Here is a 26,115-nt window from a genome sequence, read left to right as displayed (position 1 = left end):
GAATTGTATTGACACAGATTATGAGTTCCAGTATTATATATGCGATGTTCAGGTTGACGGGTTTATTCAGATTATATTGTTGTACCGTCGAAACATTAGTATTGATTTAGATTGATCAGATTCAGATATGATTTCGATTATATTGTGATGTCGATGATATGAATTGAATTGTGTCTTGTTCAGATATTGATCAGATTTTGTACTGAGTTGAGTATTGATCAGAACAGATTGTGTATTGAATCATTCACTGACACAGCGTATTCGTTATTGTCATTTCAGATTGATATGGACAGATTTGAATACAGATCATCGTCTTCGTCAGACCGGGACGACAAAGGTATAATTAATGTGATATTTGGGAAGACATAACTCAAATCAGATCTCATTTGAGTTTCCCAAGAAAATCACATACTTGATTATTGTTTATCTTTTGATATGATTATGAATTTTTTATAGACTTATATTCAAATCTTTTGAAATGAACATGCTTTTTTTATAGATTTTATTCATTGCATTTGAGATAGGAAAGTTTGACAGATAGTCAGACTTCTAGATGTTCGGTGTATCTCAGCTTAGGAGCAGCTCTGACTCCTATTGCAGCCATTGATACAGCTCCGACTGAAGTCTAGGAATAAGACGTACAGTCACCCCGAGTGGGAGGGTAGGTGACAGCCATTGACGTCTTATTCACACCGGGATCCCTAGAGTTATAGTTGAGTCGGGTCTAGACATGACTTGATTAGAACTGCATGCGTATATGAATGGGATTCACAGACTATGGAACTCATTGTTACTGCTTTCAGTTATGATAGCAGGTCTCATGATTTAGATTGTTTATATGCATGTTTATCTGACTTGAGTTGCATGTTTATTTGATTTGATTTCATGAGTATGAAATCTATTACCTTTGATTTTGTTAATGTCAGCATGTTTCATAAGATATATGTGTACATACATGCTTACCATGTTTTATACTGGGATTTATTCTCACCGGAGTTATCCGGTTGTTGTCTTTTTTGTATGTGTGCATGACAACAGGTGGGACTGGATCGGGGTCAAGAGGAGGAGGAGAGAAGAAGAGTTAGCATGGTGATTCCGGACTTACTGTAGATTTGGTTTATTACTGGAACTTAGTAACCAAACCTTAGACTTAGATTGTACAGTATTGTACTTTTATACTGAAATGTATTTTACACCGAGAGGTATATTATTTAGATTCCATTACCTTCCGCATTTACATTTTAAAAAGAAAAATTTTTAGACCCTGTTTATCAGAACTGATAATTAAATCCCAACGATGATTAAGAAGACTATTAGCGTCCGGGTCCCCACAACAGGTGGTATCAGAGCGATAGATCTTTTAGATTGAGATAGTCAGAACTGATAGATCTTTTAGAATGAGATAGTAGAGAATGAGCGGGGTAGATTGACTTGTCTTCCTTGCATGTGATTGCTAGCATGAGATTTATGTCAATGTTGACTGGCATGATGTGTGCTAACATGATTTATTGCTTTCCCTATTACATGTTGTTTGTTATCTGAGTTGATTGCAGCATGTAATTGTTAAGCCTGAATCTGAACCGAGTCTGGATCAGAGGTATATGATCAGAGGAGGGCTGAGACAGATTGTATAGATTGTGTACTAATTTGTTTGATTATCAGATATACCGCCTCGCAAAATTTCAGAAAAGGGCAGTACTTCGTCTGAACAGATAGAGGCATCAGAAACTCAGCTAGAAACAAAGATGAAAGAATTTCAGTTATTGCAGCCGCCGATTCTGAATGGTATTGAGACGTTCGAAGATTGTCAGAACTGGTTTGATGATATAGAAATACTGTTCGATTTACTTGATTGTACAGATGAACAGAGAGTTTAAATGGTACCTTATCAGTTACGAGAAGCCGCCAGGAATTGGTGGATTACCAGTAGAAGAATGTGGGAACAGAGAGGTACAGTGATTTCGTGGGAAATATTCAGAACTGAATTTTATCGACGATTTTTCTCAGTCTCATACCGAGAGGACAAGAAAGCAGAGTTTGAGAATTTGAGCCAAGGTCAGTTGAATATTGATGAATATACCGCCAAATTCTCTACTCTACTGCATTTTGCTCCTCATTTAGCTGGAAATGATGAAGCTATAGTGAATCAGTTCATCAGAGGGTTGAATTCGGAGGTAGTTGCATTAATGAATTTGCAGCGACCTTACCATTTTGCTGATATCTTGAGTAGAGCGAAGAGAGTGGAGGCGAGTCTGATTAGACAATTAACAAGGTTGTGTGTGAAGCAACCCCAGACACAACAATCCCCTCTTCGATATGATCGCGGCAGTACGAGTGGGAAGCAAGATTTGCTGAAAGCTCGAAAGAAGCCATTCAAGAAGTTAGGGAGTGGTTCCTCTAGCTCCAGTGGTTCTAGCCCGAGTTATACTGGAGTGTATTGCAGAACTTGCGGAGGAAGACATCCCACGGAGCTATGCCAAGGAGTTACTGGTAGTTGTCATATCTGCCGACAGCCGGGGCACTTTGCCAGAGTTTGTCCCCAGAGAGATTCCCGAAGATTTCAGGCATCAGGACCATCTGGTGGTAGTGACCGAGGAACAGACCCAAGAGGCACTTGATGATATAGTGGCAGGTACTGTTCTTTTATGATTATATTGCATGTGTATTGATATATACTAATGCATTTGTTAAGAATATCTTTGACTGAGTTGCATTGAGATATGCTGTATCTGTTGGGTTTGTATGTACTGTAGTATTGATGTCCTTGCTTATTGAGGAAATGTTGATATCAGAGATTTCTGTATAGATTGTATACTACAGTAAGATGAGAATGAAATAGAAATAGATTATGATGTACTTGTGTTTCTGATTTGAATGCATTATTGATATGTATATGCTGAACAAGTACAGACATATTGTAGAATTTTTCCAGAAATGGTAAGAGTCAGACCAGAGATGACTGATCAGTGGAAATACCACGATAAGGATTCTAGATTTAGAAATACTTTGATATCTGTATTGTATATGACTCGATTAGTACAGAAAGGAGCATATTGCATCCTTATGTATTCAGTAGATCCACTGAAATCGAACCTGGCATTGGCAGATTTTCCAGTGATATATGAGTTGGCTGATGTTTGCCAGATAAGATTTCAGATTTATGTGATCTCAAAAAGATAGACTTCAGAAATTGAATGGAGATTAGGTATGGTTTGTATGTTAGATTCAGTACAGAATGATATTGAATATACAGAATAATACATACTGAATTTAAAGAATTGAATATTTGAAGATTGTAGTGAATATTCTGAGAATTAGGATTATTGTATACAGAAAGTATTCAGATAAGAATTCCGCTTGGAATAGATTATATTCAGAGTAAGTGATATCTGAAATTAGTATACAGATTGACTTTGACACAATTGCGATTATGATCAGTGACTGAAAGATATGAAGATCAGAAATGTCAGAAATTATTATGTCTGATTTGACAGATTATCTTATTCGATTATTGCTTTATATCTGCTGTGTATTGTGATTGTTCTAAATCAGTATTCGTGATATCTTATATTGGTTGGGAGCACAATTTAATTGCAGATGAGATATAGCAGCTGATCAGAATGACCTGAAGATATTTACTAGAACTAGTTGTTTTATGAGTTCACTGAACTCACTAGATCTGTATAGGTTACTGATATTTTGTATCTTATTTGATATTACTGTTGTTTTGAATCCGTATATGATACAGATTTTTGTGAACCGTTGAGAATATATACAGTTCCATTGAATCAGAATTATTTTCGAGAGGTACAACTATTCAGAAATACGATCAGAATGTTCAGAGCTTGATGGATAATCAGAATGGAGCATCGATCAGAGTAACAGATATATGATTTTGTGTTTTGTATAGAATTGACTAGCTTGTGATATCAGAATGTTTCAGTATTGTATAACAGAATTGATATTGATAGTCAGAGCCGAATACCAGGTAGGTATTTTTTTCTTTAATTTTTATTATTAACTGATTGTTATACGGAATAGTTCGAAGTTGAAATCACAGATAATGTCAGAAATGTGCTGTAGTGACTTCAGTTGTCATGTTTGTGACTGAGAATGTATGATATTCGAACAGACAGTTTTGATATAGACAAATTAAGTCAGTTGTGACAGATTTGTATTGAAATTTTGGCAGAAATTGTACTGAATTGTACGAATTGCCGATGGATGAAGACAGAAATCAGAAGATTATTACAGATGTGTATGTTTCTGAATAGAAAGAGGAGTGCATATCTATGGCTTTTGTAATGAAATTACCGCCATTTTTCTCCAGATTGAAATATGATATGATTGTGATTGACAGATTGTTCAATCTATATATATCAGTTTGAACAAGATGATGTACAAACATGAGCAAATGACACAGATTGATGTCAAAGAAATGGTCAGATTGCACATAATGTTGCAATAAAAGGTATCAGATTGTGATTGTGATTTATTTTGCACATATGGCAGAATATACCATACGTTATTTCGCAAATTTTCACCGATTGACGGATAGCCAGAGTGTACTATCCAGATATGGAAGATATCCAGAGAACGGTAGTGCGGGATGCTAGCACTAGTTGACATGAAGTATTGTTACTTTATGGGTAATTGTGTGGTGATAGCTATCAAAAGAGTACTGAGATAGTTACAGACGACACATTGTACAGTGAGTACTACAGAGTCCTTATAAAGAAGATTCAGAAAGGAATAAAGATAGATCAGAAATGACAGATATGATAAACCAACATTGGATGATGATGTTTGGTATTTGGAGTGGAAGATTGAATATATCCTTGATCGAGATAAACAGAATTGATAACCGGCAGTAGTATTGATTAACTATGAACGGTGATTGGTTTATACGGATGTTGTATAACCAACATGCCAAGATTGATTCTGTCAGAGTTAGTTTAAGAAGTATGATGATAGTATACTTCATGAAGTTTTATTCCAGATTTGGAATCAGAGGTTAATACAAGAAAGAGATTTCACCATGGATTCAGTGAGATGAGGGTGTGATTTAAACTCTGTTATACATTTCTTCTGATATATCTGAATTGATTGTTTGTGAGTTCGGGGACGAACTCAGATCTAAAAGGGGGAGAAATGTAAAGCCCGAGAATTGAGTTTGATACTTTGTACTGATATATATAAAGTATGAATAAGGAAGGTGTGGGGACCCGGGCTCTAACTCTGTTCTTTGGGATTAAATGGATCATTAATATAAAAAGTGGGTCAAATTTTCGCTTTTCAGCATTCATTCTAATGTTATATAAACAAACGTAAAGTCTTTATTTATTTTACAAACATACAAACATGTCGTGTTCTAATACATAAATCCAACTAGTGTTTAATACAATACCAAATACAAATTGTCCAAGTCTACAAAAGAAACACTAGTCCTCTGCTGCGCCCGTAGTCTCCACGCTATATCAATCTCGTCTCTGTCTCGACCCAGATCCTGCCCCACCTGTTGTTATGCACACATACAGACATAACAACAGCCGGAAACTCCGGTGAGAACAAATCCCAGTATAAACATGTATACATGCATATAATCAGTATGAATGACAATCATATGAATATGCAATGCGAATCAAACCATGTCTGGACTCGACTCGTCTAGAACTCTAGGGTTCCCGGTGTGAATAAGACGATCTATCACCTACCCTCCCAATCGGGGTGACGGTACGTCTTATTCCTAGACTTTGGCCTAATCTGTATCTACATCTACAATAGGAGACGAATTTTCTCCTAAGTTGTGATATCACCGAACATCTAGAAGTTTGACTGTTTCTGTCAAGACTCCCTATCTTAAATGCAATGCATAACAATCTGTAAACAATGCATAAACATCTCAAAAGATTTGAATACAATTCATAAACAAATCACAATCATAATTCAAGATAAACAATAAATCTAGTATGTGGTTTTGGTTGGGAAACTCAAATGTGATCTCATTTGAGTTGTATCTCCCCAAACAAAAACATACATTATACCTTTCTTACAACAATCTGTGTCGTACTCGAAGTCTCGATGTCAATTCGGTCAGCTTCAACATGAAATAACAATGTTGATACCCATTCTATCAATTTCTAATCTCAATCAACCCATATCCGATTCAATACTTGATCTTGGTATAGTTGACGGCATTACGGCATGAATTCTCAATACCAATCAACTCATATAACAGTATCAAATAACCTCAACTCATATTCATCATAATATCTATATCATAAGCCCATATTACTTCTGAAATCTCCATCTTCCCAATTTAATACATGATAAAAAAAATCATAACCATCACGTATAGTATCATTTTCTCGATCAGTTTACGTTATTACGATGCCTATATTCTTAAGAACATCTAATAGCAATCACATCTTAATTTCTCCAATACATAAAATCTGAACCATGTTGGAATTCAAAAATACTTACATTACCTTGTAGCACTTAACGAGAGAAGCTCAAAAATGAAATCGGATTAACATTTGGATGATTAAATCTTGTAAAATCAAGTCCTAGAAGGATTGAAATTTGGAGGGGATTTCTGAGAGTTTGGCCTTCTTTTTCTCGTTGCTAGCTACTGAATGAAGACATACTATATATATATATATTGCATGATTACCAACACATGGCTCATCCTGTGACATACACGTCTCGCGCATATGCTCGACATCACCCGCGCATATGCGCGAGACCTACTGGTCTCGGCAATGCAGAATTTATCACCTCGCGCATATGCGCCACTTTTCTCGCGCATATGCGCCATTGCTACTGGAGGTGTCGCGCATATGCGCCGCTTCTTTCCGCGCATATGCGCCAATGCTACTGGAATTGTCGTGCATATGCGCCACTTATCTTCGCGCATATGCGCCAACTGTTCTGTCCTAATTTGAAGATTTTCTCCTCTTGTCTATGTATTTCCTATTCTCATCTCAATTAACACTCCTCATTATATATATATACGCATACTCATATATTCCGAGTATTATGTCAATGAGAACTAATAATCTCGAGCCTTACATTTCTCCCCTTCTAAGAAATGATTTCGCCCTCGAAATCGCAGGCAAATTATCAAACATACATGACAAGTAATATAATCAATACTGAAAATTTACTTACATCATGTAAATAATTCAGGATGTTTCTGTTGCATATCCGCTTCTGTTTCCCAAGTTGCTTCTTCGATGCCATGACGACTCCATTGGACTTTCACTAACGGTATAGTCTTCGTCCTGAGCTTCTTTTCTTTCCGATCAAGAATTTGTATCGGTTGTTCAACATAGCTCAAGGTCTGATCAAGTTCCGCTTCGTCAGGCTGAATGACATGAGAAATATCTGGCATATACTTACGCAACATTGACACATGAAAAACATCATGTATCCCGGATAGCGAAGGAGGAAGAGCAAGTCGATAGGCTCGGTCGCCAATCTTCTCTAAGATCTTGTAAGGACCGACGTATCTAGGAGACAGCTTTCCACGCTTACCAAATCTAACAACGCCTCTAAAGGGAGAAATCTTTAGAAATACTCGGTCTCCTTGCTCGAATACCAACGGTCTACGTCTAACATTGGCGTATTTGGCTTGTCTATCTTGTGCTGTCTTCATTCTCTTCTGAATGACTTTCACCTTCTCAGTCATGTCACGAATCATATCTGGCCCAAGTTCTGGTACTTCTGAGACATCATCCCAGTACGCCGGAGATCTGCACTTCTTGCCATATAAAGCTTCAAACGGTGCCATCTCAATGCTCGTCTGATAGCTATTATTGTAAGAAAATTCGCAAAGAGGTAGAGAATCTTGCCAACTAGTGCCAAAATCTAGCACTACGGCTCTCAACATATCCTCTAAAGTCTGGATAGTCCGCTCTGATTGTCCGTCTGTCTGAGGATGATAAGCAGTACTCAGGTGTAATGTCGTACCTAAGGCCTGCTGTAAACTGTGCCAGAAGTGTAAAGTGAATCGTGGATCACGATCTGATACGATAGACTTCGGCACACCATGTAATCTGACTACCTCTCGAACATATATATCCGCCATCTGATCGTTTCGATACGTCATTTTGTACGGAATAAAGCAAGCTGATTTGGTCAATCTGTCAATAATGACCCAAATCGCATCACAGCCTCTAGATGATCGAGGTAACTTCGTCACGAAATCCATGGAAATGTGATCCCATTTCCATTCTGGAATGGCTAAACTCTGAAGTAAACCTTCGGGCTTCTTCCTCTCGGCTTTCACCTGTTGGCAATTCAAGCACTTAGACACAAATTCTGCGATATCTGACTTCATCTGCTTCCACCAGAACTGTGTCTTCAAGTCGTTGTACATCTTTCGGCCACCAGGGTGAATGCTAAACCGACTACAGTGCACCTCTAACATGATCTGTTGTTTCAAATCTGAAACATCTGGCACTACAAGACGGTTATTCACATACAGTACATGATCACGTACTTGGTATTCTGACAAATGCCCTGATCTGACCATCTGAATCGATTTCTGCACATTCTGATCCATTCTTTGTGCTTTTTTAATCCTCCAAATCAAATCAGGTTCAACATGAATGGAGGCAAGTCGTAGTGGCCTACTTTCTGTATCAAATTCTAATCCAGACAAACAGCAGTTTTCAACTAACTTTGTAACACCTATCGTCGATAATGATAGGGAACAAACCTTTCGACTCAAGGCGTCCGCTGCTGCATTTGACTTCCCTGGATAGTATTTGATTTCGCAATCAAAGTCTTTCAACAGATCAAGCCATCTACGCTGCCTCATGTTCAGTTCTGATTGAGAAAATAGATACTTCAGGCTTTTGTGATCGGAGTAAATCTCAAATTTCTCGCCGTAAAGATAGTGACGCCAGATCTTTAATGCAAATACGATAGCTGCCAATTCAAGATCGTGAATGGGGTATCGAACTTCATGTGACTTCAATTGTCTCGAGGCGTATGCGACCACATGACCTTGCTGCATAAGAACACATCCCAAACCTCTGTGAGAGGCATCACAATATACAACGAAATTACCCGTACCTGAAGGTATCGTCAGTACTGGAGCACTAGTCAGCTTCTTCTTCAATTCCATAAAGCTAGACTGGTAATCCTCAGACCATACAAATGGCACATTCTTTTGTGTCAACTGGGTGATTGGTTTTGCAATACTGGAGAAATCTTTGATAAATCGTCTATAGTATCCTGCTAGACCCATGAAACTGCGTATTTCTGGAACAGAAGTCGGTCTCGGCCAACTGATCACAGCTTCCACTTTACTTGGATCTACAGCAATACCATCTCCAGATATAATATGTCCCAAGAAGACTACTCGATTCAGCCAAAATTCACACTTTGACAATTTAGCATACAGCCTTTCATTCCTCAATGTCTGCAACACAATTCTAAGATGCTCTGCATGTTCATTTCTGTTCTTTGAATACACCAGAATGTCATCAATAAAGACAATCACAAAATCATCCAAATACCTCTGAAAGATTCGATTCATCAAGCTCATAAATACCGCTGGAGCATTTGTTAAACCAAAAGGCATGACAATAAATTCGTAATGTCCATACCTGGTTCGAAATGCTGTCTTTGGTATCTCTACATATCGAACTCTGAGCTGATGATATCCGGATCGCAAATCTATCTTTGAATAAACAGAGGATCCTTGTAATTGATCAAATAAATCATCGATGCGCGGCAATGGATAATTATTCTTCATTGTCGCTTTATTTAATTGCCTATAGTCTATACACAATCGCATCGATCCATCTTTCTTCCTCACAAAGAGCACTGGTGCGCCCCAAGGAGATACACTAGGTCAAATATATCCCTTGGCTAGAAGATCTTCCAACTGTGCTTTCAGTTCTTTCAGTTCAACAGGCGCCATCCTATACGGGGCTCGGGATATAGGGACAGTACCTGGCATAAGATCTATGCTAAAATCTACCTCCCGCATTGGAGGTAATCCTGGGATCTCCTCTGGAAACACATCTGCAAACTCCCGTACTACTGGCAAGTCTGCCAATGCCGAGCTCGATTTCTGTACATCTACAGCATACACAAGGAACCCATCTGCTCCTTTCTGCAACAACTTATTCATAGTCAAAGCCGAAATCAAGGGAATCTGATATCTGGAACCCTTTCCGTAGAACTTCCACTCTTCTGCCATTTCTGGTCTGAATCTGACAATCTTGTGGAACAATCCACGGTGGCTCTGTACTTTGTTAACATGTCAATCCCAACAATGCAATCAAAATCATCTAACCCAAGTATTATACAATCTAGATCAATTTCATGACCCTCAAATTGTAAGATGCAATGTCTAACCGTAGTCACCGCTATCAAACCACTTCCCAAAGGAGAAATAATAGACACTACATCCGACATTGACTCAACAGGCAAGGAATGCAATAATACAAATCGTTCTGAGATGAATGTATGCGATGCACCCGTATCTATCAATATATAGGCAGGATAACCGCAAAGAGAACAATTACCTGCTATGACATCATCTGGGGCATCCTGTGCTTGCTCCTCTTTCAATGCAAATACATGAGCCTGTTTCGAGGAGGCTGGCTCACGGTCTGGCTACCTCTACCTCTGGGCTGCGTCTGTGACTGTGGTGGCTGAAAGGAGTGTACAGATGAAGCTTGCCTCTCAGGCTGAGCTACAGATGCAGATGACCCTGCACCTTGAAATCTTTGTGAGCTTCTCTGGGGACACACTTTGGCGAAATGCCCCTGTTGCCTGCATATGTTACATCTGACCCCTACACCCTGACACTGTTCTGTGGCATGCCTGCCACCACAAGAACTGCAATATACACCCATGTACCTGGTACTCTGATCAAAACCACTCTGTCTGGATCCACTGGAGCTCGATGAACTGCTCCCAGGTCTTTTGAACTGCTTTCCTTTCGCTTTCAGCTGATCCTTTCGCCCACTGCTACTACCGCCGCTATCGAATCTAGGAGGAGGTTGTACTGGAGGTAGTGGCGGTCTCGGACTCGGGGCAACATACGGAACACTCCGTTGCCTAAGCAGTCCTGCTTCTGCTCCTTTGGCACGGTTCAATGCCTCAGCGAAATTGTTGGGTCTTCCAGTATTTACCAACGTAAAGATATCAGGGTTTAAGCCATTTATAAACTGATCTGCCACGGCCTCATCATTACCTGAAACGTGAGGTGCAAATCGAAGCAAGGAAGAAAATTTAGCGACGTACTCTTCGATGTTCAGTTGCCCTTGCCTCAAGTTTGCAAACTCAGCGCCATTATCTTTACGGTAGGATATAGGGAAGAATCGCTGATAAAACTCTGTCTTGAACACTTTCCATGTAATCTCCATGCCACGCTGTCCAATGCTCTTTTGATGTTCAACCACCAATTCTTGGCCACATCTTGCAGTTGATGGCCAATGAATTTCACTCTTTTCTCATCACTGTATTCTAGAGACTCGAACAACATCTCGATATCTTCCAACCAGCTTTCACATTCAATTGCGTTTTCGGTACACCGTAAGGTAGGTGGTCGGAAAGACTGGAATCGCTTTAATAAAGTCTCCATGGGCGTAGCAGTAACGTCCATTGGATCCCCGGATGTGCTACCCTGTTCTGGTGCTGTGGGTCGTAGAGGCACTGCAGCTCTTCTAGGAGGAATGTATCTGATATTCAACAAATTAGTATACAAGCTATACAAACTGTCTCAGCCCTCCTCTGATCATTTACCTCTGATCCAGAATCGGTTCTGATTCAGTCTTTACTAACACATGCTGTAATACAAGTCAGATACTCATACAACATGCAATAATGAAAGCAATAAATCATGCTAGCACATCATAAGGCAAGGAAGAAGACTCGATCTACCCCGCTCATTCTATTTTATCTCACTCTAAAAGATCTATCGCTCTGATACCACCTGTTGTGGGGACCCGGGCTCTAACTTTGTTCTTTGGGATTAAATGGATCATTAATATAAAAAGTGGGTCAAATTTTCGCTTTTCAGCATTCATTCTAGTGTTATATAAACAAACGTAAAGTCTTTATTTATTTTACAAACATACAAACATGTCGTGTTCTAATACATAAATCCAACTAGTGTTTAATACAATACCAAATACAAATAGTCCAAGTCTACAAAAGAAACACTAGTCCTCTGCTGCGCCCGTAGTCTCCACGCTATATCAATCTCGTCTCTGTCTCGACCCAGATCCTGCCCCACCTGTTGTTATGCACACATACAGACATAACAACAGCCGGAAACTCCGGTGAGAACAAATCCCAGTATAAACATGTATACATGCATATAATCAGTCTAAACATGAAACATGCTATTATGAATGACAATCATATGAATATGCAATGCGAATCAAACCATGTCTGGACTCGACTCGTCTAGAACTCTAGGGATCCCGGTGTGAATAAGACGATCTATCACCTACCCTCCCAATCGGGGTGACGGTACGTCTTATTCCTAGACTTCGGCCTAATTTGTATCCACATCTACAATAGGAGACGAATCTTCTCCTAAGCTGTGATATCACCGAACATCTAGAAGTTTGACTGTTTCTGTCAAGACTCCCTATCTTAAATGCAATGTATGACAATCTGTAAACAATGCATAAACATCTCAAAAGATTTGAATACAATTCATAAACAAATCACAATCATAATTCAAGATAAACAATAAATCTAGTATGTGGTTTTGGTTGGGAAACTCAAATGTGATCTCATTTGAGTTGTATCTCCCCAAACAAAAACATGCATTATACCTTTCTTACAACAATCTGTGTCGTACTCGAAGTCTCGATGTCAATTCGGTCAGCTTCAATCTGAAATAACAATGTTGATACCCATTCTATCAATTTCTAATCTCAATCAACCCATATCCGATTCAATACTTGATCATGGTATAGTTGACGGCATTACGGCATGAATTCTCGATACCAATCAACTCATATAACAGTATCAAATAACCTCAACTCGTATTCATCATAATATCTATATCATAAGCCCATATTACTTCTGAAATGTCCATCTTCCCAATTTAATACATGATAAAAAAAATCATAACCATCACGTATAGTATCATTTTCTCGATCCGTTTACGTTATTACGATACCTATATTCTTAAGAACATCTAATAGCAATCACTTCTTAATTTCTCCAATACATAAAATCTGAACCATGTTGGAATTCAAAAATACTTACATTACCTTGTAGCACTTAACGAGAGAAGCTTAAAAATGAAATCGGATTAACATTTGGATGATTAAATCTTGTAAAATCAAGTCCTAGAAGGATTGAAATTTGGAGGGGATTTCTGAGAGTTTGGCCTTCTTTTTCTCGTTGCTAGCTGCTGAATGAAGACATACTATATATATATTGCATGATTACCAACACATGGCTCATCCTGTGACATACACGTCTCGCGCATATGCGCGACATCACCCGCGCATATGCGCGAGACCTACTGGTCTCGGCAATGCAGAATTTATCACCTCGCGCATATGCGCCACTTTTCTCGCGCATATGCGCCATTGCTACTGGAGGTGTCGCGCATATGCGCCGCTTCTTTCCGCGCATATGCGCCAATGCTACTGGAATTGTCGTGCATATGCGCCACTTATCTTCGCGCATATGCGCCAACTGTTCTGTCCTAATTTGAAGATTTTCTCTTCTTGTCCATGTATTTCCTATTCTCATCTCTATTAACACTCCTCATTATATATATATACGCATACTCATATATTCCGAGTATTAAGTCAATGAGAACTAATAATCTCGAGCCTTACAAAAGGCAACAACAGAAGTGGAGAAACGATGTTGCAAAACTAGAATATTTTGAGGAAACAGCACCGCACCCGCGGTGCCAAACATCACCGCACCCGCGGTGCATGGAGAGTAAGTTGGCAAGAAATTCCGTAGCATCACCGCACCCGCGGTGTTGGAAGGACCGTACCCGCGGTCTGAGCTTTCGGGAAATGCAAAGATAGGCATTGCACGACCGCACCCACGGTACAATACACGACCGCACCCGCGGTCTAACGTGTAACGTAAAGAATGAAGCCATGTTTCAGAATATGCATGCAGTATATATATAGAAGCATGACACGTTTTCTTCAGAATTTCAGAAAGGAAATCGAGAGCTTTGGGAGAGAAAATCCTTACGCCTTTAGATTTGTGATTTTGAAATATCCGTGTATCAGAATTCGAATCTGAACGCAGTACCGTGTTCCTCTCGACTCGAGCTACACAAGGACGTAAGTTTCATTACGTTTTACAGTGTTTTGACATTATGATGTTGTCAGAATTGAATATGATTCAGATATGATGTTTCTACTACCGTAGACATTATAGAATTGAAGTCAGATTAAAGAACAGACTGTTTCTGTAATTGTTATGATTTTTGAAAGATATTGACTGAGATTCTATATCAGATTGTGTTAGTATTCAGAATATGAATTGTATTGACACAGATTATGAGTTCCAGTATTATATATGCGATGTTCAGGTTGACGGGTTTATTCAGATTATATTGTTGTACCGTCGTAACATCAGTATTGATTTAGATTGATCAGATTCAGATATGATTTTGATTATATTGTGATGTCGATGATATGAATTGAATTGTGTCTTGTTCAGATATTGATCAGATTTTGTACTGAGTTGAGTATTGATCAGAACAGATTGTGTATTGAATCATTCACTGACACAGCGTATTCGATATTGTCATTTCAGATTGATATGGACAGATTTGAATACAGATCATCGTCTTCGTTAGACCGGGATGACAAAGGTATAATTCATGTGATATTTGGGAAGACATAACTCAAATCAGATCTCATTTGAGTTTCCCAAGAAAATCACATACTTGATTATTGTTTATCTTTTGATATGATTATGAATTGTTTATAGACTTATATTCAAATCTTTTGAAATGAACATGCTTTGTTTATAGATTTTATTCATTGCATTTGAGATAGGAAAGTTTGACAGATAGTCAGACTTCTAGATGTTCGGTGTATCTCATCTTAGTAGCAGCTCTGACTCCTATTGCAGCCGTTGATACAGCTCAGACCGAAGTCTAGAAATAAGACGTACAGTCACCCCGAGTGGGAGGGTAGGTGACAGCCATTGACGTCTTATTCACACCGGGATCCCTAGAGTTATAGTTGAGTCGAGTCTTGACATGACTTGATTAGAACTGCATGCGTATATGAATGGGATTCATAGACTATGGAACCCATTGTTACTGCTTTCAGTTATGATAGCAGGTCTCATGATTTAGACTGTTTATATGCATGTTTATCTAACTTGAGTTGCATGTTTATTTGATTTGATTTCATGAGTATGAAATCTATTACCTTTGATTTTGTTAATGTCAGCATGTTTCATAAGATATATGTGTACATACATGCTTACCATGTTTTATACTGGGATTTATTCTCACCGGAGTTATCCGGCTGTTGTCTTTTTTTGTATGTGTGCATGACAACAGGTGGGACTGGATCGGGGTCAAGAGTAGGAGGAGAGAAGAAGAGTTAGCGTGGTGATTCCGGACTTAGTGTAGATTTGGTTTATTACTGGAACTTAGTAACCGAACCTTAGACTTAGATTGTACAGTATTGTACTTTTATACTGAAATGTATTTTATACGAGAGGTATATTATTTAGATTCCATTACCTTCCGCATTTACATTTTAAAAAGAAAAATTTTTAGACCCTGTTTATCAGAACTGATAATTAAATCCCAACGATGATTAAGAAGATGATTAGCGTCCGGGTCCCCACATTTACCGACTCTCATGGGTTCATCAGGTGGCAAGGTTGGGTGTTTTGTCGAAACGTATAGGAATCGATGCATTGTAGTCGGGGATTCACCGCTTACCTTTCGGTATGGATATCCTTTGTGTTATCATGTGTATGTAGGTTGAAATCTCTGATCAGAATATGGTGGTAATTATGAAAGGGGTTTCATAGATTACACCATCGATGCAACTACGACATGACACATAGTATCGATTCACTGACAACTCTCGATATACCAATGGTTGTCGAATTGGTCGGGATATATGAGTTGAAGGGACCGTACTGTACGCTAACCATAATTGAATGGTTCTTGCAGGCACTATCAATTGATACCTAGGGAATCATGTAAGGGATGCTGCTAGGCGTTTAACATGGTTGGTTGGGTACTATCAGACTTGAGTTCTGACATTCTTGTTATCAATGAGTTGATAAGTAAGAATGGAGCAATTGGGGTATGCTCATATAAGGACATGTTTAGTCCGAATCACATGGAGATGTGAACCCACGGCTAGTTGTATCAATGAACCATTGAGGGCCACACAACTATTAGCTTTCTAGATTCCGTTGAGAAGTAAAATAGTTCAATGTGTTGAACGGCTTATAAATGAGTTTATAAGCGTAAAGAAAAATTAGAAGTATGACTTCTATAAAGGAGAAAATAGTTCAATGTGTTGAACGGCTTATAAATGAGTTTATAAGCTTAAAGAAAAATAGAAGTATGACTTCTATGAGAGAAATGTAAATTTTAATTTATGGAAGTGTTCCTAAATTAAAAGTTTGCTAAGTGAATAATGTATTTGAAAATTGTGATTTTCATAAACATTATTATGGACTAAATTAAATTAATTCAAGTGTTGAATTAATTAAACACTAGTGGACCTAGTAGAGTCCAAATAATTAAATTAATTCAAGTGTTGAATTAATTAAATCATATTGAGTCTTGTAGAGCTCAGTTTAAATTAATTATTTAACTAGTGGGACTTGGGTAAATTCAAGTAATGTTTAATTAGTTCAAAAATATTTGAGATAATTAAATTAAGTCCATGGTTTTAAATTTGTTAAAAACCATATAATATATGCATGCATGGGAGGTGAAGGGTTGGGAGACAACTTTTTCTATTTTCAAGGCATGGCATGCAACTTTTGTTGGTAGCTTTTTGCAAGTCCAAGCCTCCTTCCCCTTCATTCTATGCACCATGGCCAAAATTCCACTAAGTTTTCTCTCCATTTTTCTTCAATTTTGGTTGAGGAAATCTTGCACTTCTCCTTGAAAAATCCTCATATTTTTCTAGTGCAAAATATGAGGGGATCTACCTAGTTGGTGGTGGGCTTAATAATTGAGCAAGGTGTGCTCAAAGGAAGTTTTAAGATAGTTTCTACCATTGAAGAGCTAAGGTGTTTACACCTTAGTTGGAGCCATACATCAATCCTTGTGATTGATAGGTACTTTTCTTAACACACTATGTATGACATGTGTTTGTTTTTGTATTTGCTACACATAAGAGGGGTGGCCGAAAATTTCCTTTAAAAAATATCGATTTTTAAACTTCCGTTGCGTTTCCGGTCACCGTAACCGACCCCCTTTCATTAGTCGAATGTTTGTGATTTTTTTTTTAAAAATAAAAAATTCTAGTAATTTTTAAGCAAAACAAGTAGTGGACTTTTCATTTCCATAGTCAAATTTTTTCAACGCCGTCGGAGACTTTAATCAACACATCAGTGAACAATCCCTCTCTCACATCCTTCTTCCTTATTCATCGATTCGCAGCACAGATAGTTAGGACTTGCACTACAAGAAAATCTTAATTCAACAACACATCAAAGACAATAGGTTATGTAAAAACCGTTGTGCTTTGTCTTTTAACAACGGTTCAAGAAAAACAGTTGTGGTAGGCTCAAAAAACCCGCTCATAGACAACAGTTTCTTAAAAACTGTTGTCATTGATATGTCTACGACAACGGTTTTTAAAAACCGTTGTCTATTAGCTTCTATTTTTTGGGCTACGAAAACGGTTTTTAAAAATCGTTGTCTATTAGCGTGTTTTTTTTGGGTTACGACAACGGTTTTTAATAACCGTTGTCTATTAGCTTGTTTCTTGGGCTACGACAACGGTTTTTAAAAACTGTTATCTATTAGCTTGTTTTTTGTTGGTCTACGACAACGGTTTTAAAAACTGTTGTCTATTAGTGTGGTTTTCTTTGCTATGACAACGGTTTTTAAAAACCGTTGTCTTATAGCTTGTTTTTTTTGAGTTACGACAACAGTTTTTAATAACCGCTGTCTATTAGCTTTTTTTTTTGGACTACGACAACGGTTTTTAAAAACCGTTGTCTTATAGCTTGTTTTTTTTGGGCTACGACAATGGTTTTTAATAACCGTTGTCTATTTGCTTGTTTTTTTGGGCTACGACAACGGTTTTTAAAACCGTTGTCTATTAGCTTGTTTTTTGTTGGCCTACGACAACGGTTTTAAAAACCTTGTCTATTAGTGTGTTTATTTTTCTACGACAACGTTTTTTACATCATCACCTGGTTTTATTAGAGCTACAACAACAGTTTTTTAAAACGTTGTCTTTTCTTAGTTGTTTTATACGGTTAACGACAACGGGTTTACAAAAACCTTTGTCGTAGAATTTTTTAGGAAAAAAAATTGTAATGGTATATAATTTTATTATCTTTAATTAGGCTATATAAATAACTAGTGCATCAGCACTACTTTTTTTTAATTAATTTAAGTTAATATTTTGTTTTTAAGTCAAATTTAATTCAGTGAATAAAACACTCATATGTTGACTGTTAATGATGTATGCAGGAGTGTAAGATTGTTTAATTCAAACTGAGATTAGCTATTTTGACGCATGGGAGGAAGCAGTTCCGGTGATGCAGAGGGTCGAATCTGTTAGGGATTTGAGGGCCAAGATGCTCGAGAAACTATGCAAGGAGAATCTCTTGGATCTAAATCCGAATCCGGATGTTGGGTGGGTGACGAATCTACTCGAATAGGTTTGATTCGAATATTGCTGGATAAGTAATCGCCATTTTGGAATCCAAATCTTTAAGTACGAAAATGGGTTTTTAATGGGCTTTCTATGTGTGGATTATACGCCAGGGATGAAATGGCAGGGGAAGGTTTTGATGCATAAATGTTGATGAGTTTTGAGGAGATCGAGGCCGATGATGAGAAAAGATTGCAGTATATACGTATTTTTTGTTTGGAAAATGTTAATATTGTGGGACTCTACTGCCACATTGCCACATTGATGACGAACATGTATAAAGGTCAATTGCAATACTAAATTCAAATTTGTAAAATTTTTGTTTATTGTTGGCATATTTTGGAAGATGGATTTTGAACATAAAATAGTCACGGATTTAACGTGGTAAATATTTTGTTTTCGATTGTTATTTTTGGTTTAATTATTATTATATATATTATAAATTAAAAGAAATTTAATACAAAAATTTTATGTATTGAAAAAAATTATTAAAGACAACAGTTTTGGATTCTCACTACAAGAAAAATGGTAAACGACAGTTGTATAAGCGTATTTTTGAGACATAAGACAACTATTTAGCGACGGTTTTTTCTCTAACCGTCGCTAAAAATAGCGACGGTTTTACGAAAACCGTCGCCGATTTATAATTTGACGACAGTTTAATATAAACCGTCGCGAAATTTAGCGAAAGTTAAAAAAAACTGTCGCATGTTTAAAACTAGCGACAGATTTGCCAAACCCGTTGCTAAAGTTGGCGACAGTTAAATAAAACCGTCGCAACATTTAGCGACGATTTATATTTAACCGTCGCCGATTTATAATTTCGCGACGGTTTAAGTAAAACTGTTGCCATTTTCAAAAAAATTCATTCCCACCTAAACTTCCCCCCATTTTCTTTCACCACTCTCTATAAATACATGCAAATTTGCTTCAATTTCTTCCACTTCACTTCACAACAATTAAAATTTTTCTCACTTACACGATTTTACAACTTCACAACACTTCAAATTTTTGTCCCTTATACGATTTTACAACTTCACAACACTTAAAATTTTTATCTCTTACACGATTTTACCACTTTACAACACTTAAAATTTTTATCCAATTGAAAACACAGATTTATTAAATTCTTAAATTTTTTTTTATTTTACATAAAATATTAGCGACGGAATCTGTAAACCGTCGCTAAATAGAGACGGTTTTGCACATGAACACCGTCGCTAAATTTAGCGACGGTAATAAGTAAACTGTAGCTAAATTTAGCGACGGGGTTTGAACAGTCGCTAATTAGCGACGGCTGTTATATGTAGACTGTCGCAAATATATTTTGCGACAATTGTCAAAACCGTAGCAAATTGTAGTTTCGACAACACTTTTTCTTTTGCGACGGTTTTAAAAACATCGCAAATTGTAGCTACGACAACGGTCAAAAACCGTTGTCTTTGAGCGGACCATTTAACAACACTGACTTTAAAAACAATTTTAAAATAGCTACGACAATGGTTTAAAACCCTTGCAAAACCGTTGTCGTTGGTAGAAATTACAAATGTTTAACACCGTTGCAAAACCGTTGTCGTTGATAGAAATGACAATGGTTTAAAACCGTTGTCGTTCAAGACACTTTCAACAACACCCTCAGTTACAACAGTTTTAAATGGCCTACGACAACGGATTTTATCCGTTGTCGTTTGGTGTTTTTGTTGTAGTGTTGTTGGGCATAAATCAGTGCAGGATAGGGGTATCTCAACTAGGCTGGAACGGGTAATGAGAGAGGTGCAGTGGTGTAATATCTGCGCACATTCTGACTTTGCGTCTGATATCCTTCAACTCCAAGGCTAGATATACGGTTGCAAGTATCGCAGCACAATTATTATCAGTAAGCCCAGTTCAATGAATTAGTTTAGCAGAGATGTACCTTACTTATCTTCGTCTTGCTAGGTAGTTTTCATGTCAAAATATGTGTTCAAGTTCAAGTCAACTAGTGCAACTCAAATTCCCCACAAACAATGTCCAAATTCACTATGTCATGCATGTTCTGGTTCCAACAATTATGCCAAAAACTTTATTATCCAATTAAGATTTTAATGCACCAACCACTCGTGTGATCTCACTAGTGCCGTGACAGAAATGGATATGTGTATGGGTGACCTACTCAGCATCATCATTGGCTACCGCTTACCAATCTAGCATCAACTACAAACCACTTTTCAAGTGACAACACAAATAGCACGAGACAGCTGCACTACCAAACGAACTAGACAGATAACCGAAACACAAAATAAACAAATTAAACACCCACCCCCCAAACAGAAACGTGCACTGTCCCTAGTGCACAACACTATAGAATAATTAGACCTCCGAACAAAGTTACTAAACATGAATGCTAAACAGAATGCAGGAGAAATAAAATTAGAAAACAAATGCAAAGAACAGGGAAATGGGAAGGCTCCCCTGATCACTGGTCATCCTCGGGTGGCACAACTCCTGGCTCCTTATTGTCAGCCTGAGGATAAGCATACTGGAATGTGAATGTGGTTGGGTATTCCGGTGTTGGTGGGTAAGCTGCAGTGTCTAGGCCCATGTGCGATGCCATCCCGCACACCAGAGACTCCATCGATGACATGGGCGCGTTGTTGACGGTGTTGTACTGATCTTGATGGACCGCAAAGGCACACATGTAATGCCCTAGATCGAATATGAATAGACAGGAATTGAGAAATGTAATGCCTGAGATTCTTGTAGATAGTTGAATATGAAACGCAAGAACAGACAGGGCGAAACGATGCGATAAAATATGAAAGTTTAGATGTGCAAGACCGCACCCGCAGTGCTTGTAAGCACCGCACCCGCGGTGCAATGGGCAGAAAATTAGTAACATTCCCGTAGCCACACCGCACCCGCGGTAGAATTAGACCGCCCCCGCGGTGCTGAGACCGCACCTGCGGTGGTTACATGACCGCACCCGCGGTCTATGCATTATGGAAAATTATATTCTGCCGAAAGCTTGGCGCACCCGCGCTCCTTACGTTACCGCACCCGCGGTATTGCGTGTTACGAAAAGACATAGCCATGTGTGGAGTTTCATGCAATATCTATTAGGTGTCTTCGTTTCCTTCATTTCACGCAGCTGATAACCGAGACACCTCCAAGGGAATTCAGTAAGTTCTTGCAAGCCTTCTTTGCTAGTTTTACAAGATTCGATTATCCGAATTTAGTTCCGAGTTGAGATTCTTGTTCCTTGCGTCGAAGGCTTTGAAAGGGTACACTTTTTATTCCGTTCTAACATGTTTCAAGAAGCTCATGTAAGGGAAATGCTATTATGACTATATTTAGATAGTCTAGTAAGGATTATGAGTTTATAATCGAAACTAGAACCAAGAAAGGACGTCGTACGCATTTCTTATGAATTTCAGCATGTTTAGGAATAAGAGGTATCGATTTTGAATATGGTGTTGTGTATTTGATTCGATCGTGAGTTGAGGATGGTATATGTGTGATATTTGTTGAGATTGGATTGACCGGTAGTAAGAATATATGTTGTTATGCTGTCAAATTATATCGAGATCACGTAGTGACTTGGCTTTGTGTTGATTAGATGAGAGATTGATAGGTTGTATGTTCACATTTCCATTTCAGATTCATATTGTCAACCGTGACAGCAACTGTGCGACGAAAGGTGTAGTACATGTTTTGTTTGGGGAATCACGACTCAAATGAGATCACATTTGAGTTTCCCAACCAAAATCACATACTTGTTTTATTGTTCATACCTTGATATGATTATGATTGTTATAGATTGGTTTATAGAACTTGTATGCAGATCTTGCTATGCTATGTTTACAGATCATGTAGCATTGCATTATGCTTGTTTACAGATTGTGTATTCATGCATTAAGATAGGGCAGTCTGGAGATCAGGCAGACTACTAGATGTTCGGCGATATCTCAGCTTAGGGGAAGATCACCGCCCCTTTGTAGACGTGGATACAGATCAGGCCGAAGTCTAGGAATAAGACGTACAGCACCTCGATTGGTAGGGTAGGTGACAGCCAGTGACGTCTTATTCACAACGGGATCCCTAGAGTTCTATTCGAGTCGAGTCTAGACATGATTAGATTCACATTGCATGATTTTATATGAATGACATTCATATCCGCATGTTTCATGTTTAGATTGTTTATATGCATGTTACATGTTTATACTGGGATTTGTTCTCACCGGTTTTCCGGCTGTTGTTATGTCTGTATGTGTGCATAACAACAGGTGGGGCAGGATCTGGGTCGAGACAGAGATGATCGTGTTAGCGTGGAGATCACGGGCGTAGCAGTTGGACCAGTAGTTGTCTTTTATTATGTACTGTCTTTTAATACTGGTTAGTTGAGGACATATAGAATAAGACATGTATTGTGTTTGTATGTTGTAAATTTAATAAAGAACTTATGCTTGTTTAATTACATTTGATTAAATGTAAAAGCGAAAAATTTGACCCACATTTTAGAATAACGATCCATTTAATCCCAAGAAAAAGAATTAGAGCACGGGTCCCCACAACAGGTGGTATCAGAGCAGATAGTTCCTTTAAAGTAAGATAAGATAGAATGAGCGGGGTAGATCGAGTCTTTTCCTTGCTTTATGATGTGCTAGCATGATTTAATGCTTTCCTTATCGTGTGCGTGTTATTTGATTTGATTATAACATGTGATTGACTGAATCAGAACTGATTCTAGATCAGAGGTAACTGACTAGAGGATGGCTGAGACAGTTCTATATTTGTATACTAATCCTTTGGATTATTAGATATGCCACCTAGAAGAGCAGCAGTACCTCTACGACCCACAGCACCAGAACAGGGGAGCACATCCGGAGATCCTATGGATGTTACGGCGACCCCTATGGAGACGTTGCTGAAGCGATTCCAATCTTTTCGACCTCCCACATTAAAAGGTACCGAGAATGCCATCGAGTGCGAAAGTTGGCTTGAGGACATTGAAATGTTATTCGACTCCTTGGAGTACAGTGACGAGAAGAGAATAAAGCTAATTGGCCATCAATTGCAAGATATAGCCAAGAATTTGTGGTTGAACATTAGGAGAGCTTTAGAGCATCGGGGTACCGAGATTACTTGGAAGGAATTCAAGACGGAGTTCTATCTGCGTTTCTTTCCCATATCCTACCGTAAAGATAAAGGCGCTGAATTTGCCAACCTGAGGCAAGGGCCACTGAACATTGAGGAGTACGTTGCCAAATTCTCTTCTTTGCTTCGTTTTGCACCCCATGTTTCAGGTAGTGACGAGGCGGTGGCGGACCAATTCATAAATGGCTTGAACCCGGACATCTTTACGTTGGTAAACACGGGGAGACCGAATAATTTCGCAGACGCGTTAAATCGGGCCAAAGGAGCAGAAGCAGGATTGATAAGACAGCGGAGTGCTCCATATGTTGCTCCTGCGCCAAGACCACCACCACCTTCAGTGCAATCTCCTCCTCCAAGATTTGATAGTGGCGGTAGTAGCAGTGGCAGGAAGGAACAGCTGAAGGCGAAGGGGAAACAGTTTAAGCGACCTGGGAGCAGTTCGTCGAGCTCCATCGGATCAAGACAGACTGGTTTTGATCAAAGTTCAAGGACTTCAGGTGTCTACTGTAATTCTTGTGGAGGTAGGCATGCGACTGAACAGTGCCAAGGAGTTACAGGCCGATGTAATATTTGTAGGCAACCGGGACATTTTGCCAAAGTCTGTCCACAGAGAGGTGTACAGCAAGGCCAGAGTGGAAGAGCATCCGGGTCAGTACCTCAGTTTGAGCGGCAGACATCATCGGTTCACTCTTTTCAGCCTCCACCAGCATCGACTCCACCCAGAGGTCGAGGTAGTCAGACTGTGAGTCAACCTCCGAGGCAACATGCCCAAGTGTTTGCATTAACCGAAGAGCAAGCACAAGATGCACCAGATGATGTTATAGCAGGTAATTGTCTCCTTTATGGTTATCCTGCTTATATCTTGATAGATACAGGTGCATCACATACATTCATTTCAGAGCGATTTGCATTGTTGCATTCATTGCCTGTTGAGTCTTTGCTTGATGTTGTATCTATTACTTCTCCGTTGGGAAGTGGGTTGATTTCTGTAACTACGGTTAGACATTGCATTCTACATTTTGAGGGGCATGAGATTGACCTAGATTGTATAGTATTGGGTCTAGCTGATTTTGATTGTATAGTCGGTATTGATATGCTAACAAAGTACAGAGCCACTGTAGATTGTTTCCATAAGATTGTCAGATTCAGACCCGAGATGACAGACGAGTGGAAATTCTACGGGAAGGGTTCCAGATCTCGGATTCCCTTGATTTCGGCTCTTACTATGAACAGATTGTTACAAAAAGGAGCAGATGGTTTCTTTATTTATGCTGTAGATATGCAGAAGTCGAGCCCGGCAGTTGGCGGATTTGCCAGTAGTACGGGAATTTGCCAGATATTTTTCCAGATGAAATCCCAGGATTACCTCCGGTTCGAGAGGTAGATTTTAGCATTGAATCTTGTACCAGGTACCGTTCCTATTTCGAGAGCTCCGTATAGGATGGCACCTATTGAACTAAAAGAATTGAAAGCACAAGTTAGAAGATCTTCTAGCCAAGGGATATATCAGACCTAGTGTATCTCCTTGGGGCGCTCCGGTGCTGTTTGTGCAAAAGAAAGATGGTTCGATGCGATTGTGTATAGACTACCGGCAGCTGAATAAGGCAACGATCAAGAATAAATATCCTTTGCCTAGAATTGACGATCTATTTGACCAGTTGCAGGGATCCTCTGTCTATTCTAAGATTGATTTGCGTTCTGGGTATCATCAACTCAGAGTTCGAGATGTAGATATACCAAAGACAGCATTTCGAACCAGGTATGGACATTACGAATTTATTGTCATGCCTTTTGGTTTAACCAATGCTCCTGCGGTATTTATGGGCTTGATGAACCAAGTGTTTCAGAAATATTTGGATGAATTTGTCATTGTTGTCATCGATGATATTTTGGTGTATTCGAAGAATAGAAATGAGCATGCAGAGCATCTCAGAATTGTTTTGCAGACGTTGAGAAACGAGCGACTGTATGCAAAATTGTCAAAGTGTGAGTTTTGGTTGAATCAAGTTGTCTTCTTAGGACACATTATATCTGGAGATGGTATTTATGTAGATCCGAGTAAAGTTGAAGCTGTGATCAGTTGGTCGAGGCCGACTTCTGTGCCAGAAATACGCAGTTTCATGGGCCTAGCCGG

This window comes from Primulina eburnea, chromosome 15, assembly GCF_022965805.1.
Source record: "Primulina eburnea isolate SZY01 chromosome 15, ASM2296580v1, whole genome shotgun sequence".
NCBI lineage: Eukaryota > Viridiplantae > Streptophyta > Magnoliopsida > Lamiales > Gesneriaceae > Primulina > Primulina eburnea.
The sequence above is the reverse complement of the archived record's forward strand: the minus strand, read 5'-3'. Positions refer to the sequence as shown.